At 44.6% G+C, this 17103-nt stretch overlaps 1 long non-coding RNA gene across 3 annotated transcripts in view; it reads right to left on the bottom strand.

Moving 5' to 3' along the window:
- Positions 1–15773, bottom strand: part of LOC138803831 (uncharacterized) — a 39535-nt gene extending 23762 nt beyond the window's left edge. For all 3 annotated transcript variants that reach the window (XR_011365061.1, XR_011365059.1, XR_011365060.1), the window contains exons 1-2: positions 15572–15773; positions 11934–12055 (exon numbers count right to left, since the gene is read on the bottom strand). This is a non-coding gene — a long non-coding RNA (uncharacterized lncRNA). The remainder of the gene's footprint in view (positions 1–11933; positions 12056–15571) is intronic.
- Positions 15774–17103: the final 1330 nt, after the last annotated feature.

Raw genomic sequence — 17103 nt, 5'->3', positions numbered from 1 at the left:
ACCCACAACGCGGAAACGCGTGTTAGCTATTTCCCCAGCTCTGCCACAGCACCCAGTGGTGCTAAGCAACTGCATTCAGATACACAAATGAGTGGAGTATTTATACTTCTGGATCTCTGGATGGCCAGCGATCCTCTCCAGACTCTCCGCTCCCAGAGGACTCTGGGATAGGCGTCACCACTAAGGATGATCTCCATGCCCAGAGACTCATTGTTTACAATGATCTCATCGAGTAAACAAAGAGTATGAGCACTGACCTTCCAGAAACCCTCTGGTCCTGGCTATGGGAAAGGCACAATGCCTCTAGCCAGTTGATCTGCTGCCCTGCCCTGTGCTAAGCCAAGCTGCTGAGGCCACCCCTACCTGGCTTCGTCTGACACCCCCCCCCCCAAGCTGAGCCAGCCTGACAACTGGGCTTCAAGGAGGAAGAACAGGTGCGGACCCGTGACAGCCCGGGGAAAGTGCAGAGAGTTGGACTCCAGTCCACAGGGAAAGCAGACCAGATAGAGAGATGGAGACAGAGATGTCTCCAGTTGTCTGGTATCCCAATCTCAAGAAGTAGATCCCTTTAGAGACGGTCATAGTTTAATTCTGAAACCAGGATCTTCACATCCGTTGCTGTCTAGTCTATCCCTCAACCGCAGATCTTGGTGCTTAGAAGTGATGTTCAACCATGGTGACTGAAGGTGGGAGAGGAAGAGACCTCATCCATTCATAGTCTGGGAGCAATGAAGCACCTACAATACGCCTGGCATGGAGGCAAAGTACTGAGCGAGGCTCTGCGGAGAACAGGAAAAGAGGTCTGCATCCTCACCCAGCTGATGCTTTGGGGAGAAGACAGACAAGGAATGTTAAAAAGAAAAAGCTGTCAGACCAGGATACAAATTAGGAAGAAAACAGCTTTACGGCTGGGATGGTGGGTGGTCATGAAGAGCCCCCAGGTGAAAGCCGAGGAGGGGGAAGACCATGGCAGAAAGAACTGTGACAGGAAGGACAAAGGGCCAGAGGCTGCTGCGGGAGAACAGAAAGCACAGGAACAGTGCCAGTGAACTGAACCATCCTTGTATTTACTGAGCACTGCACTTTGAGCCAGGGGCCTTTCTGGGCCCTCCAAGGTAGCTCAAGACTCTTGGGCAGAGGCCCCCACGATTAATTCCATTTCCAGCTCTAGAAATGGAGATCAGAGAGGTTATGTAACCTGCTCAAGGTCACCCAAGCAGGACAGAGCTGTGGCCTTTCATCCTGGAACAGAAGGGCCTACAGGAGCATACTGAGCACCCTCCCGGAGAAAGCCAGAGAACGGAGCACCCTGAGCTTCCGGAAGTGAGAAGGAGTCGGGCCACATACAACAGCAGGGAGCAGCTGGATGATTATTGTGTTCCTACCGGGTGTGAGCCCCAAAGCCCTTCCTGTGTGCCAGGCTGCCTGGGGTGAGCCTAGGGGTGACCCCTGGGCCCCCTCCCCACCCCACCCCACACCCACCCACTATGGTCTCTAGACCCACCTACTCAGGCTTGGGGCAAGAACTAGTGCCGTGCAAATCAGAGCGAGTCTCTCTCCTGCAGGGCCACCTCTAGTTCACACAGGCCAGGCTGGCAGCCACCTCCCAGCAACTGCCCAGGACCCAGGTGTGTTGTGGAAAAGCGAGGAGCTGTGAACCAGTTATCAGAGCACAGCCATCTCCAGAGCACTCCAACCCTGTGCACTGTCCCTTTGTATTTCCTAGAGCCAGAAACCCCCACCCTGCCCTGTCCTCCCTCCCAGCCTCCGCCCCTGCACTCCCGGGGCCTGTCGGCAGGTTCCTGCGAGGGGGACCGGGCCAGCACTGTGCTATCATGATTTTCCATCCCCCATCATCATCATCATCATCATCATCATCATCATCGTCGTCGTCATCGTCGTCGTCATCATCATCATTGGCTGGAGACCTGAGGACTGCCAGCCTGGTAGTGGGCGCCAGATTGGCAGTTCCCCCCACCCCCCGCCACTTACCCTTGGTAGGGCTGGGGTACCCGGGGAGAGCTATGGGCACAATTGCTGTTTTTATTCCTGCCATCATTAATTCTGCTATTGACAGAGAAAGGAAGGTCCCCGCGGCTTTGTGACTTGCACTGGCTGCAATTTCTTGGGAAGAATTAAAGCGCGATTACCTGTCATTTGTTTTGCATAAAATGAGCTGTGAGGAGTGGGTAATGGCAGGGCGCTTGTACGGCACAACAGCATCATTGTCGCCATATTAGAGCAATATTTCTCAATTTGTAATTTAAAACATGCGAATTAGCAGCTTTGTTTGACTCTGGTGGCCAGGGGTAGAAGAGGAACTCCGCCTAGGGCTTCAGCCCTGAAGTGAACTGTCAAGGAATATAATTTTCATTCATTTAAGTCTAGACCGATTTTTTTTTCAAATTCGTTCTCAAATTGTTACTTTGTTACTTATTGTACAAATGCATACACACAGAGCAAGTGTTGGGAAGGGAAGCACAATCTTTTATCTGTTTTCTTTTAGCCCTGTTGACACATTAGTATCTGAATGTTACCAAAATCCCTTTCCCTGGAGTCAGAATCAGAGCTAAAGGTAATTAGCCCACTTGAGATGTGTTTAAATGTCCAAAGAAATCAAGTTCTCAAAGTTCCTTCTGTTCTCATTCTTTTCCCTACCAGACAAGTTTGCCATGTAAATATGACTGATCCCTTTTAACACAACATTTAAAGTTTGTTTGGATATTCAAGTTCAGCAAACTTGTATCACTTTTAACTGGTCTGTCTGGCTAAGTCAGAGCATGGCTGGGTTGGGGGGAGGTGTTTTGTGTGTGTGTGTGTGTGTGTGTGTTTAAAACAATTCTATAAAAAGGAAATGGATCTTTGAGAGAACTGACATTAATGAGCTTTTTAGTTGCAAGATGTAAGTGTCCAATCAATCTTGAGTAGTGAAAGGAACCCAGTTACTAATTATAAGAACCCTTGAACAAGCAGGGCACAAGGTAAATGACAAAAAAAATACAGTTGGTGTCACTGGAAGTTGCAGACAGCAATATAGTAATGTGATCTTCTCAGCCACTTCTGCAAATGAAAATAGAGAAGTGGCTGAAAAGTTGAAAACAGAAAAGACAAAGGAATGAAAAGACAGAATTTGGGGGGGAAATTGAGTTGGTAAGAACATAGCTGAAGTTTGAATCAAGTGCAGAGAATAATTAAAATGTGAAAAGACCACAACCACAAGGAAACAAAATGCATCTTCCATTGGGAACACTGGAATCTTCCAACTTTAAAAAAGTTTTGTGATTGAGGTGGCATTTATACCTTAAGAGATTTAAAAAAAAACAAGATAAAGGTTATTTGGCTGGTTTTTTAAAGAAGATTTTTAATAATTATTTTCTTTCCAGGAAAAATTAATTTGTTGATTGCTCCATTTTATTTTAATGCTTGTGAAAATTAAAACATTTAAATTTATTTTAATGACTTTAAAATTTTTCCTTTGCTCTTCTAGACAGAAGAAGCTATTTGGTTTCAGCAGAAAACACATTGTATGAAAAAAAAAGAAAGAAAGAAAGAAAGAAGGAAGGAAGGAAAGGAAAGGAAAGGAAAGGAAAAAACCAAGACTCCCTCCATTTCTGACTGGCTTCTTGAACAATAACCAGCCAGGAAGGTGAGGGAGGAAGGGAACTTTTCAGGAAAAGGAAACAAAGTCCTGGATCTGTATTCTTACTCTGATGTCATGGCGACATTTTCAGTGCCAGCAGAAGCCACGAATTCCTTCCGAACAAATCAAATGTCTTTAAAGAATATTTCTGTTTGAAAAGGAATTAAGCTCTCCTGAAAGAATTTTTAAAGGTTGTGATTTTCACAGTCTGATAAAGCAGCACCTTTAATGAAATTCTAATTAGCAATTTCATGCACTTTGCTATTAGTCATATCAGATTAGTGCACATTTTCACAGCCTTCCTTTAATTAAGTGCACTTATTCCAAGTTTCAAACACTTTCCTTATAAGATGAAAACTGTGCTGAAATGTTATTTAGTAAACAGAGGAAGTGTGAAAGTGTAGGTGTGCTTGTGTACAGGGGTGGACATTTTTAACTGTCTACAATTTTTTTTTTTTTTTACATTTAGAGTCGGTGAACTCAGGTTCCTATTCCTTCTTGTACTCTCCAGGTTGCTTCACATTTCTAAGGGAGCTGTAAGTGTGTGTACTAAATGTGCTTTTGCTTAGAACCTGTGTTTTGTTTTTGTTTGGTTTTTTTTTTTTTTTTGGTCTGTGGATTATTTGTGGTTGCTTAAAATATTTATGTGTGTGCGTGTGCATGTGCGTGTGCATGCAGACACACAAGAGAGAAATTGAAATAGAAACTATAATACTTTGCAACAACAATTAATACTTATTTTTTAATACCTGAGAGGAGCAATGAACTAGCATTTACCCATAGAATATTCCTACTTTTGCTGCCTTTTACAAGCACCGCCATCATTTTGGAATGGCAGTGAGATTTCGTTCTACCTTCTTGCTCCTATTCAGAAGACCCTGCAAGGAGCTCCCAGCCAGCCTCCTGACATGATCCCCCAGCTCTTCCTGTACTATGAACTCTTTTCTACTGTGAGAGCTGCGGGTCAAGGCAACCAAGGCAGAACCAAGACAGAAGTGTACCCCTCAACGCCCTCCCCCCCCACCCCAAATCTCCCAAGATCTTCTTTCTTTGCCAGCCTGCTGGAAGCTAGCTGGAATTCAAGGAAATTGCATCCACTGAGAATTGACTAGATCTTATCTGGAGCCTTTTGTCAAGAAGAGATTTTGTAGCCTATTTTACTCAGAGATGGAAACTTGTAATATATTAACTAATTGCTTGTGTTTTTTTTTTAAAACATGTGTACTCTGGTTGGTGTCATTCATTCGTACTGTAGCATGTTTTTGACATTTTTAGATAGTCTCTTGGGATGCCGGGGCCTCTGAGCTGTTCTGTCCACGAAGAGTGTTTGCCTAATGATTACTGACTGACATCTCAATAACGTGCAGTGTATAACTCCGGTGTATCTATTGAAGAGTGTGAGTGTGTATGCGTGTGTGCGTGCGCACGCGCGTCTTTTAATTCATGGCCCACTTTGTCAAGTCATGTGTGAGCCATAATTTAAGCTAATAATTACCAGACATGAATTCAACAAAACATTGGTGTCTACACTTAAAAAAAATAGTCCTGAATTTTAATGCATTCACAAAACGTTTGCCTAGGGCCAGGCTGGGTCCAACACACATATGGAAGCATTTTAAAAGTGATAAATGATTTGGAATCTACCCTGTCTACTGGTGTGCTTCTCAGGAAAGAAAATTAGAGCTAACAGGTGTTAGATAGGGAATGCTGGGGCATTTTAATAGAATTGTCAAAATGTTGGTACCAGATGTTGACATTAATGCATACAACTCGGAACGTAATGCTGGGCCGCCATTTAAATGATTATTTGTTTAAATTTCAAGTCGCCAGCAGGAAATCCTTACTCCGTTCAGCACCTTTCTCTCCCCACCATCCCCCTGCTCTTTCCCCTACGATTTGCATCAAAGTGTAGTGGCTGTTCAGCTCACATATGCATGCTTTAAATAATCCATGCCTGTCAAATTTCATTTTTTCTGTTCAGATCACACTCATCCTATCCCCATCCTAGCCAGCCTTGAAGTCGACCTCAATGTATTCGTCTAGGAGAGAAAAAAATGATTTAAATACTGCCAGTTACAGGATAATTAATCTTTGAACTACTCGGGAACTTCAAATGTATATACCAAGCGATCTGCATGAACTTGTAATTACTATGTATTTATATGATATTTTCCATGTAATCACCAAGTGGTTACATGGTTATGGAAGCCTCCCACTTGTAAATTATGGTGATAGCTGAAAACTAATCTCACCCAGGCTATTGGAAAAAGCCCATGCAAGAACCACTGGTTGACAGCAATCAGTTAATCGAAGGATTCAAAAAAGAGTCTATGCTTTGAACGATACTAGAACATTCACTTGCAATAAGGTCTCCACTTAGGAATATAAGGGGATTGGGAGACTGGCAAGCTGGGCACAGGGTGGCCTGTCTTTATCTTGTTGCACATGAAGACTGTGATTGGTTTGGGCAATATATTGCTGTTGGAGTTGAAAGGCAATTGGAAAAGAAAATACCCTGAAGTAAAAGCCACCGTCATCCATTCCAGGTCCATCCCCCATTGTGTGGCTACTTGGGGAAGGACCTGAAATCAATTCTGAAAGCAATCTGGAGGTAGATCTACTTTGTCCTCTTTGTGAACCCAATCATAGCAGAAGCAAAACAGTCAGCTCCTCTGGATGAGAGCATCTTGTCCCAACTCTCCAAAATTAACTCCCTTCCTAAAGCAAGTGTACGTGCGTGCACATGTACAATATGCATGTGTACACATATACGGATGCTTGGCCTGTCCTGATTACCCCTCCCTCCAGCTACATTGGACCATCCTCATTGTTCCAAATCAACCATGAAGAGGGGAAGGGACCCCAAGACAAAGTCCTGAAATTCTGAAAGGGTGATGGCCAGGTGATGAAGCATCCCCAAGGCTCTATGCACAGCCTCATCAGTAGAGATCTGTGTCACCCCATATGGAACCAGAAGCCGCTTTGTGCCCACACAAGTAATTCTGATGGAAGATTCAGCTCCTTGATTTATTAGCCACATTCATGAGTCCGGTAGCCATGCATGTGTGGCTAGTGGCTACCATATTAGAAAGCACAAAAGTAGGCTAATTTAAAATTTGCTAATTACAACTCCATTCTCTTCTCTGTGTTTTTTTTTTTTTTAACTAATCAGAGATACCAGCATGTGGGAATCTAAGGACAAAAACCAGTTTTTCTGGCCTTGGCTTTTTGGTAAGTCTCCTTCCTGCCCTGGCCTTCTGTCCAGGGTCATGCTTAGACCTGGGACTGAGTGTGTTACTCGTATCCAACAGAGACCTGGGAGACCTTTGAGAACATGGAGGGCCTAAGTGGCTAGTGGCCAGTTCTGGTGGCTGAGTTGACTTTGCTGATATATTCCTAGGATATCATTTTTTCCATCCAGGATATAAACTCCTAGGCATATTTTCTAGGATATGCATGTGGAAAGGGGAGATTCTAATGGCTCATTATTGTTTATTAATCTTTCATCACATCTGTTATTCGCTCTTTGATATTAGATATTACTCATAGTGCACCTGTTTTCCCAGCACCAACTGTATGTCAAACTCATTTATCCTCACAACAACTCCATGAGGTAGTGTTAGTCAGACTTCTTGTCACAGTGACAAATACCTGAGATAAACAACTGAAGAAAGGAAGGATTTGTTTTGGCTGGTGGTTTCAGAGGATGGAGTCTATAGTCACTCAGTCCATTGGTATGGGCCTGTGGTAAGGCAAAATATCATGATGGCCAGTGTGTGTGTGAAAAGTTATTTCCTTCATTGTAGACAGGAAGCATGGGAAAATGATGGAACAAGATCTAGACCTGCCAAGGACCTGTCCACCTACTTCCTCTAGCAAGGCCCTACCTCTGAACATACCTATTACCTTCCAATAATGGCATCAAATTATAAATTTATCACTAATTAAGTAAGAAGCTTCATGATCCAATCACAATCTTGATGATGGTATTCAACAGCTGGGGACTAAGCCTTTAACATACTAGCTTTCTTTAAGGGAGGAGAAATGGGCATATAATGTTTGAATCTGAAATACCCTAGACTCTGAAATACCCATTGCTATCTCAATACAACATGTATTCAGTTCATTTCCAACAGTCTCTGAAGTCTTAATAATTATTGTTCAAAAGTCCAAGTACAAAGTCCCCTCAAAGACTCAAGGCAACTCTTAGCTGTAAGACTCAGTAAAAATCAGAAAGATGTTATATACTTTTAATATACAATGATACAGGGTAATCATTACCATTCCAAGAGGGAAAATAGGAGTCTAGCAAGGAAGGATAGGATTAAAGCAGTATCAAAACAGTAAACATTAGATCCTTAGCTAGAATCTGTGGCCTTCATGGTCTCACTCATGACTAGTTCTTTTAGCTGCTAATAACTTTCCTTGACAAATATCCCATGTTCCTGGAATTACCAACTTCCTGAAAGTCTCTGATGCATCCTTGATGTTCTCATAGCTTTTACACACTGTCCTGTCTGGGGACATCACAGGGATTTTGACCAGTGTTCCCTACTGCCTAGACTCCAAGGCTTTCCTTTGAAATCTAGGTGGAAGCCTTCATGACCCCTTAACTTGCACGCTTGCAAAACTAGCATCCTGTGGATTTTGCCAAGGCTTGCTACGAGCTCACGCTGTAATGACCCACTTGTACTATGGCTGCAGTAGCCTCTGAGTACCTGAACATCTCAGCATGGAGAGATGAATTTTTGCAACCTCTTAGGCTGTTCTCTGTGAGCAGGGCATCCCACTCACGCTCTTCTCTGGGGAAGGTTTTGCAAGTGGGTTTATACTTCCATTCCCTAAAGCCTGCAGTGATTCCTTTTCCTGTTGTTCTGGCTCAAGGTACTTTTTGTAGTCATGCTAATCTCTCCAGTAGCCACAATTTCACATGTTTCTTTTCTGAACACACTAAATTGCTTTCAAATCTGTTATTTTTTTTTTTACTCCCAAGTCCCACTATAAACTTGACTAAAATCAGCCAAAATATCCCTACCATAGCCTGAATGTTGTGCTGCCTTAAAATTTCCTTAACCAGATTAATTAGTCCATTGCCTTCCAAATCCGCCTCCTGCAAAGCCTCAGGGCACAGACAAAATGTAGATGAGACTTTGCAACAACGTACAGTGAATTGCTTCCAGTCCAGTTCCCAAGAGTGTCCTTGTTACCCCAGGAAGCATCATGAGCACAGTCTTTGCTACCCTTCTTCCTACCAGCATGCTGGTCTTCTGAAATCTTACAATAGCCCATTAACACATTGCCCTAGGGCTTCTTAAGCCCATTAACACATTGTTCTAGGACTTCTTTAGTCGTGTTTCCAAACTTTTCCAATTCTATGAACCAGTTCCAAAGCTTCTGAACCATATAGTCAGGAATCATCACAACAATCCTACTTTATCTAGTAGCAACTTTCTGTGTTAGTCGGTGGGTTTTCTGTGTTTTGTTTTGTCAAGGGAAGAGGATTTATTCTGGCTCACAGTTTCAGAGGATTCTGTCCATGGTAATCTGGTCCATTGCTGGGGCCTATGGTAAAGCAGAGCATCATGGAGACAGGAGAGCAGGTGGTTGAGCAAAGTTTCTTACCTCATGGTGGCAGAACCAGAGAAAAAGAGACAGAAGGGGGCCTGAAATAAGATACAGTACCAAAGGACCTATCTCCAGTCACCTGTCTCTGAAAATTGCCAGCCCTTTCAATAAAATAATATTATGAACCCACCATGTGGTTAATCCATTGAGATCAGAGTCCTCATGAACTAAGACAAAGCTTTCAATACAGTACATTAGGATCTCAAGAGTATAACCCAACCACCATTCCCCTCGCTTAGGCCTGTCTCTGCTAGTTAACAGGCAGCCAGAAAGATAAGCAGAATTAAAAAATTCAGCAAAGCTCATTCCTGCTGTGTATTTCCCATTTATTTCATTCCACTGAAGACTATGGAGTGCTCAGCCTTCTTCTGCGGTAGTTTACAAAATGTCCCACCTCTCCCCATATCCCTGTCCCTTTGAAATGTAACTGTTCAGCTCCTCCTCTCCAAGGGTTTTTTGTATTGTTGTTTAATGTGTTTTAAAATCTAGGTGAACCTGTTCCTTGCTTCAGCCAGTGGCATATGGCACAGCAATGATGTATCAAGTCTAAGCCTGTGCTCAAGGGAAGTTTCATGATCTGTGTATGTGTCTTTCCCTGTGTCTCTGTCTATTGACTCTCCGCCCCCCCATCTCCTGCCACCACTACCTACAGGAATACAAGTTAATCTGCAGAATGAAGTGAGATAATGTTGAAACTGCTCCTTTTCCCAGCTGAAAGCCAGCCCACTCCTGAAGCAAAGCCACCTCTCCTCCTGAAGCTGACTGTAGGTGGATAAGAAAACTTACATGAGCAGATGAACTGTCCGGCTGAGCCCAGCCTAATTTGCCAACCCATAGAACTGTAAAGAAGACACTGCTGCAGAAGACACTATTTGGAGATGGTTGGTCTCACAATAAGCACAAAGCAGGACACTGCCCCAGCCAGATGTTTTTTCTCATCATTTGAGAGTAGTTTGTATTTAAATCTCCTCCTTCTTCTCTTCACCTGGCTCTTTGTTTAAGACTACAGACGAGCTTCTGCTAAAAAGTCTGAAACTCAACAGACCTCCTCCTGTCATCAGCCCCAGAGCGCTGCCACAAAGCCTCTGTCCATAAAACCACAGATGAATAAGAAATTTACTTAACTCTAAATCAAAGACCATTGGACATGACATTCATTCTCACTTTTGGTTCTGCATTTGGACCAAACCACAAAACCCCCTACCATCCATGAGATTCTTGATTTTCTTTCTTTCTTTTCACAGCCAGGCATCCAGATGAAAATGCTTAACCTTCTCAAATCTACCAGTGGGCCAGCGGGGCTAACTAGACAGCCACCTAGCCATGTCATGTCCTGTCCAATCCATGATTTCAGGGTCTCCCCTGCCCAGAGTGGTCCTCAAGTAGATGCTCTAAGGCCTCAAGTCTGGACCCGTAAATGTTGTAGAGCTGGAGCACATTCCATGGAGCTGGAAATGAGTCACTAGGAGCTGTAGTTTGGCCAAGCCACAGTGGCCCAACAACTTAGCCAGGGCCTCTGGGAAGGGGCCTGTCACTTCTGCCTTGGGCTTTATGGATTCCCAGTGTAAAGATGGGTTCCTGAGATTTCCAACCATTTTAGACTCTGCATTCCTTCACCAAGTAGGTAATGGACAGCTACTGTGTGTTAGAAGACTGGAAGGGCTACAGGGAGGGAGGAAGGAAACATGCTTTATGCCTGTACAGAGCCCACTAATGAAATGGCAATGGAATAGAAAGACACCCAGTGGAGAACCTGATAAAAGAATAACATTCGTGAGCACTCAGTATTTGCCATGGACGTTCTAATTTCTCCATCTGATTTTGTTCAACATCACACCTTTCCTACTAGGAGACTCTAGGACCTTCCCTACCAGGTAGATGAGCACAAGGAAAAAGGTTGCTGAGAAGCGTGAGGACTGAGCTGCTGGTGGAAGCTGAGTACAGACTGACTTGGAAGCCACTGAGTTCCATCTCAATGCCGCGGAACCTGAACGACATCTAGCGAAAATGTTCCGTGATGTACACTTAATTATTTAAATATTTTTGAATCCCTTTATACATCAGAATAATTAGACCAAAGATTCATTAAAAAATATAGACAAAAAATTTGCTAAAGTAATTTCCTGATGCCAATTTCCAATCCGCTCAGCTGGCCTGAAGCGGTTCCTATACAATAAAAAGAGCCTGTTTTCATTTGAAGTTCCCAGCCAGAGGTGTTTGTAGAGATGGTGGTACTGCTGAAGAGCTCAGAGCAGCCCAGTCTGAATACAGCCTTAAGCTGAAGTATCGCCTTAGTGAACCAAGAGGAGCCTGGGAGCTGGTGGCCCTGAACTTGCTTCAGACAGATACTAAATTGTACAATGCCTACCAGAGTCCTGCTAGAAGGTGGGAAAAAAAACCCCATACCATCACCATAGAGATGAAGCAAGAAAAGGGAAGACACAACATAGGTAGGCGGGCTTTCCTGAAGTGCTCTCTTTATCTCTACTACTCCTAGAAACAGTTAGGTCTAAAGATCATGAGTTTAAGCATGCCCCAGCTGTGCAGGTAATCCTGCCATCCTCTCTAAATGCTCAGGTTACTGTGTTCCCACGGAGCCTGGGCATGGTCTCAGAATCCTCAGCACACGGCTCTTTGTGAAGCATTCTGTCCTGATGGATCCACTCACCTTTGTCCTGGAGACACAGCTTGAGGCTCAGTCAGAGTCTCTCCCTCTGGTGCACAGCATTGGCAGAGCTTGGAGACACTTGCAGCAAGTACTCCTGGTACCCAAGGGTAATGGGCTGTATCCTATGGAGAACAAGAGAAGAGAGCAACGTGGCAGCTTATTGGAGCAAGGCCAAGCTCTGAGCAAGGTCACCCTAAGTTTAACCAAGGCAGACAGAGTTTATCACCCATTCTGCAGGTCCACACATGGAGGTTCACAGAGATGAACTAGCTTGCCACAGTGATTCAAGTTTGATCCTTGAGTATTGCATTTGGAGCCTTCGTCGTGGCTCATGTGAAATTTTTATGCCACAGATTCGCTCCTTTTGCTCATCTTTGTGAAACTGGCATACGAGCTTGCATATGCACACAGTGCTAAGCTGCAGGTGAGCTGAGAACCCAGCTGAGAGCCACCGGCAGGAAGAACAATCAGAGCAGGAAGCCGAGGTCGTCTCTGTTTGACCTTTTCTATGCAGCTATTCTTTCACTGTTTACTCAAAAATTTTACTTCAAATTGATTTCTTAAAAAAATAATCTTAGTACATTTATATTTAAAAAGAGCATATCACATTACTATCACAAATGGAAAGCCAATTTCATTCACCCTAATTTATTAAAGCCAATATAAAGTTTTCAACAATACAAAAAGGTTGCTCAGGGTAGCAATTCCAATCAATTCACCTACAAGTGCATTGTGGGAAACTCCACCAACAAATGCAGATGGGGATGGGGAAGAGGCAGGAATTCCCAGTCCTGCTCATGAATCTGAAGATACACCCCAGTGCCTTAGCGAGGCTTGGCCTTGGGTCCACTGCTTCTAGTTCATGCCTTGGATTTTACTTTTTGGCCCTGAAGTGGGGCTGAGTTTGAACATTTGTCCCTCAGGATGCTTGGGAGAGTGACTAATGATTTGGGCTCTCCATGAATTTTATAAGCAGTAACAAGAGGCATAAACTTGTGTGTTCAAGACTAATGCTCTCCGCTCTCCCCATAGTGGGAAGCTACCAGCCCGAGCAGTTGGGGCTGGCTGTCCCCAGAGACCTGGAAACACGTGTCCAGGTCACAGAAGATTGTGAAATAGGACTTAAGAAAATGCAAATGAGACTAGACTAACAAGACTAGGGAAAACAAGAGAAACGTGCAGCTCATAGGGACCACATAATTCCTTTAGCGTCTGATTAAACGGTGAGCTTCCTGAGGGCAAAAGAGAAAAGGAGGAAATTGGAAGAAGGAAAAGCAAGAGGTAGCTCAAAGGGACAAGGACTTCTTCCTAGTCTTGGGTTGACACATTGTTTCACACATCGTTTAAAATGAGGACAGTTGGCATGCCAAGAAAAAAAAGGATATTAGGCAGGGCTTTAGGCCCCTGAAGACTCTATAGCTGATGCTAAATCTAGCATTATAGTTCAACTACTTTGAGATTCACTTTCTCCCTGTTTTCCTTTGTGATGGTATTCACAGTGCCCACAATCCCACAATACAATGCTTGGAGGTTTGGGGCTGTTATATTAGTGGTGGGGGTAGCTAGAGGCTGGCCTCCAGGCCTAGCACATGCTAAGCAGGGGCTGTACTATTGAGCTCTTCCTGTACTGTAGATACGAAGTGGGTTCCTTTGTGTGTATATATGCGTGTGTTGGCTGTGGTGGGATTTGAACTCAAGGTCTCCCGCTTGCTATGGAAGCAACACCTGCCGCTAAGCCATTCCTCCAGCAGTTCCATCCACACTGTCATCCACAGACGGGCAGCTTAGCCAAACACAAGCTGGTCAGGAAGGTGGGACGGGAGCAACAGTCAGTGGATCCTTTGGAGCCTAAATCTGAGTCTCTGTGTGACCTCATATGGCAAGACAAACCTCTCTGTTCACTGACCCCACAAATGAAAATAGGAATAATCCTATGGACCTAAGATGGATGTTTTGAGGAAGAAATAAGACTGTAAAAAGCACTTGTAATAGCCCCTCAACACTAAGAGTTGTGTGTGTGTGTGTGTGTGTGTGTGTGTGTGTGTGTGTGTGTGTCCATTAAAATGAGAGTCTAGGAAAGTCCAATAACAACAACAAAAACCCTAAAACACAGTAATAGGAAGGCAATTTGGGCTTTACTTTTCATTTTTGGCTTTTGTTACTTTTCAAATGCTTATCTGTATTCATTTTCTTCTTAAAGGTTCAAAGGAAAGAGCAAACTCAGGTGTGTATTTGCCTGTGCAAATATATACACACACACCCTTGGACCCCAGAAATCTGGGCACAATCCCAAGCCATGTCCCCCTCACCCGTGCCCCAATATGTGGGCTGGGGTGAGCCCCGCTAAATCCTCCATCCCAAAGCACCCCTTGAGCAGAGAAAGAAGTCAGCAGCCCTTTATAGTTTCTGAGCGGAACCTCTGGGCATTATCCACTTACTGGGGAGGAAATATCTTCCCTGTGCACCTACTGTGTGTACCTACTGTGTGCTCTCCTGATCCCATCTGGGAATACACAGGGTCCTTCCTCCTCTTTACCCCACCACTGGGGGGACACCTAGAGCCAGCTTTTCTCCAGCTCACTGACCCAAATATGCCCCTAGAAATGAAATTTAAAAACAAAAAACAAAAACGAATAGATCCTGCTGGGCTTTTCTACCTTTTCTTTCTGGATTTTTTAAAAAACTTTTCCACAAATGTGGCATTTTCAATGAGATACGACCATGTATTTATGAGAGTTTAATAACTTCTTTCATTAATAACCTAGACAAACTAATTTACCCAAACGTGTCTGTTTTAAACTCTGGGAACAAAGGGTGGGAGGCTGGAAATCAATCTTCCCTTTGTACTTGAGCCACTGACCCGTTAAAGCTTTGAAGATCATTTCTTTAAGAAATTGTGAGGAGTTATTTAACTACAAACAGCAGCTACCTCCCATTCCAGCTGCGTAATCAAGCATAATAAATTAGAGTTTAAAAAGGGTTGACTCTTATTTTTTTTTTAACTGAAAAATCTTTAGCAGTACTTTGACAAATTGGCCTCTTGGCCAACACTGGCAAAGGCCTCTGTGGGCTGGGGCTGGGGGTCCTGGGACCTTCCTGATTTCAAGCCTTAGGGAGAAACCCAGCTTAGACCTTGAAACGGGGCCTGAACAAGACTCCTGACACCTGCAGGGACCCAGCATGGCTGGTGTGGGACTGAGCCACCCTACACCGGCCAGTTCTTCCTGACCTCAGCCTTGATCGCCCACCCATCAGAGGGCTCCATTCAGACAGCACAGGGCAGCCTAGCCTGGGCCTCCCTCTCTTTCTCTCCCTCCCTCCTTGCTGGGTCTGGCTCGCATTCCTCCGTGCAAACTGTTCTGATCCACACTGATAAAAATCAGTCTCTGTGGGTCTTGAAAGAAGTCAAAGGCCCTTCTTAATCAAATGATCAACTGTTCATTTTGAAAGCTTGACTGGTTCAATTAAGACCCCAGGCAAGAGAAAGGCTGGTCATATTACCGTCCTTCCAGCCAGCCTGGCCAGTCGCTGGCCCCAAACCTACCTTTGACCAGCCTGCTCCTGGGCCCATCTGGAATACTCCATCCCCTCCCCCCAATAAAACTTCATCCACCCTTCAAGGCCTTGTGAAGTCCTACCTCCTCCTAGAAGCCTTTCCTGGTCCTCACGGTGATCTCTGTGCCCCACAGTGTCACAGCCATGTTGTGTGGGCCTGATGGTGGACTTTAACATGTACAGCTTTGAGTCACTCCTACTCCAACTCAGCCAGCAGCTCTGCAGGGGACTAGCCACAGAGCTGGCCCAGTGTGTGACTTACTAGAAGCATCTGTGACCCTTTCGTGTAACCTGGGGTGAACCCCTGTTACCAGGCAGCCTTCCATGACAAAGGGCTGCTCCCCCAAAGTTCCTTTGTGACTTGGCTGTCTAGAATTTAGAATGTATGTATTCTTGTATTCTTTTCCAGAACAGCAGTAGATCACACAGGAAGACCCTGGTGGCAGCCAGGTTGCTGGCTAGCTCAGCAAGTCCTATCTAGCCTGTAAAAAACAAATTGTTTAAACAGGGATACAGGTGGACCCATTGCAACAATGAGATGTACAAGACATTATGTCGAAAAACAAACTTTACAACTTTGGTGGGGAAGGGAGGGGAGGGGGGAATGGGAGGGCAGGGATGGGAAGGGGAAACGAAGGAGGAGGCAACAATGCTTGATAAGAAATGGACTCATTACCTTGCTCATCTAATTGTAACCCCTCTGTATGGTGTTTTCACAATAAAAAAACTTACTAATAATTTAAAAAAATGGTGGAAACCTGGTTAGATGACTGGGCATATGGCATCCTGGATGGGTGGGGTACTGAGTGTGAGAGAGGAGTTGTTTTCAGTACTGGCTGGAACTATACTCAGTCCTGCACTACAGAGAACTCTGGGGTGGGACTCTTGGTGTCCTGTGCAGTGGCTGGCTGAGTATAGGAGGGGGTACACTTATGTCTCGCCCTTCTGTATTCCCCTCATGGCTCTTAAAATGAAAATAAATAGAATGGCTCAGATTTTGGGCTCATTAGGCCCAGCCAGAGTCCAACCTTGGTGAAGCCAGTTGTGAATGGATGAGGGGATATCAAGGAGGATTGTGAGGGGCAGGGCCCACATTACAAATCTATGGCAGGAGAATTCCCTTCCCAGCATGCCCAGAATGGCCCTTGAGCATGGTCTCTCTGGGAGGCATCACTTTATCCCAAAGATGGAGACACCCTTAGCCTCTAATATTATCTTAACTTGCCTCCTATGCTTTCCTCACTAGTCATCAGTTCTGGACATACAAAACAGCACCTGCCCCAGACCTCCCAGGCTCAGAATCTAAGGCCAGGTAAGCCTGGGACCTCCTGGACGCTGATCCTGCCACTCTGTCCACATGGGCTGATTGGCCACACTGGATTTCTGCTCCTTAAAACAACACATAAAGCTGGGTGCCAGTGCCTCATGCCTGTAATCCTAGCTACCCAGGGGGCTGAGATCTGATCAAAGTTCAAAACCAGCCTGGGCAGGAAAGTCTGTGAGATTCTTAGCTCCAATTCACCAGTGAAAAACCGGAAGTAGAGCTGTGGTAGAGCAGTAGCCTTCAGTGAAAAAGCTAAGGGGTAGGACCCAAGCCCTAAGTTCAAGTCCCGGT

This window comes from Dipodomys merriami, unplaced genomic scaffold (genome assembly GCF_024711535.1).
Source record: "Dipodomys merriami isolate MVZ:Mamm:240054 unplaced genomic scaffold, mDipMer1.0.p SCAF_35, whole genome shotgun sequence".
Taxonomy (NCBI): domain Eukaryota; kingdom Metazoa; phylum Chordata; class Mammalia; order Rodentia; family Heteromyidae; genus Dipodomys; species Dipodomys merriami.
Note: the sequence above shows the minus strand (reverse complement) of the source record. Positions and strands in the feature narration are given on the sequence as shown.